Source organism: Parasteatoda tepidariorum, chromosome 10 (assembly GCF_982258835.1).
Source record: "Parasteatoda tepidariorum strain Cologne lab strain chromosome 10, Ptep-v5.0, whole genome shotgun sequence".
NCBI classification, from domain to species: Eukaryota; Metazoa; Arthropoda; class Arachnida; order Araneae; family Theridiidae; genus Parasteatoda; species Parasteatoda tepidariorum.
The window spans coordinates 47,388,894-47,390,194 of NC_141764.1; the positions used below are offsets into that span (position 1 = coordinate 47,388,894).

At 33.6% G+C, this 1,301-nt stretch overlaps 1 pseudogene; it reads left to right on the plus strand.

Annotated features, from left to right (window-relative positions):
• The first annotated feature begins 226 nt into the window (after positions 1–226).
• LOC107457323 (V-type proton ATPase subunit D 1 pseudogene) lies at positions 227–979 on the plus strand (annotated as a pseudogene).
• The last annotated feature ends 322 nt before the right edge of the window (positions 980–1,301 follow it).

Genomic DNA, 1,301 nt, shown 5'->3' on the forward strand with positions numbered 1-1,301 from the left:
TAACAACCTCAATATTACGTCAACTAATTGAACGATAGTAGTTAGGTGATATAGTACAGCCTCTGACTTGATGGTTTCTCATATGTATTAAGTTTACATAAGAATGACTTTTTTAAAATAAAGTTTTGAAGAAAAAGTTAATGATTAAAATCAATTTAATGAAATGGCCTGTTTAATCTAAATAAAACACAAATTAAAATTACAATTAAATTATAAATACAAAATCATGGGTGATAAAGACAGATTTCCCGTTTTTCCGACACCAATGGCAAAACAACAAATGAAAGCTCGATTGTCAATAGCCGAAAAAGGCCATGACATGTTGAAAAAGAAGGTAGAAGTACTGGATATGAGGTTTCGCAAAATTGGAAAAGAAATTATTCAAGTAAAACGTCTGATGGGTACAATCTTCGTGGAAGCTTCCATGCTTTTAGCTGAAGCAAGGTTTGTTTCTGGCCATTTCAACCAAGCGGTTTTAAACAAATCTACCAAAGCCAGACTCAAGGTTTATCATAAAACGGAAAATGTCGCTGGAGTTAAACTTGATGTTTTTGAATGCTTTGACGAAGGTCAAGATTACTATAACTTGACAGGATTGGCTAAAGGTGGGGAAAAACTGAGTGCTCTAAAGCACGCGTTCATGAATGCTACCGATATACTTGTAGAGCTTGCCACTCTGCAAACAACGTTTTTGGTTTTGGATGAAATTATTAAAAGCACCAACCGAAGAGTGAATGCCTTGGAGCAAACGTATATTCCGAAAATCAAGAAAACTATACAATATGTTGATAGTGAAATGGACGAAAATTCTCGTCAGGATTTCTACCGATTGAAAATGGTGAAAAGAATAAAGTTAAGAGAAATAGAGGAAAAGAAGAAAGCTAAGGCAGAAATTGACGATGCAGGAAATGGAAAGGACAAGAAGCCAAATAAGCAATTTATGGACAAGTCGAGTCAAACGGACATTAGAGCAATATAACTCTGATTTTTAATATTTATGCAGAAATTAAATCAGATCAATTTCTTTTAAAAGAAATTTTTCAAATAATTCAATATGCCAGTTTAGTAAGTTACACATTTGTTCATGATAGGTTTCAGGCTTGATTATGATAAGTCACATTTTTCATTTTCTTTAGATTTATAAAAGAAAATAAAGAAGCAATATTTTCTTGTAGGTAAGTTTTGCTATTTTACGTAATTCCATGATGGCTCAGCTGATGAAGCGTTAGCCTACCAACTAGGTAAACAAGTTCGAATTCCAGCAATGGTTGAGTGACTTTAATACTGCTCCAGACTCGCGC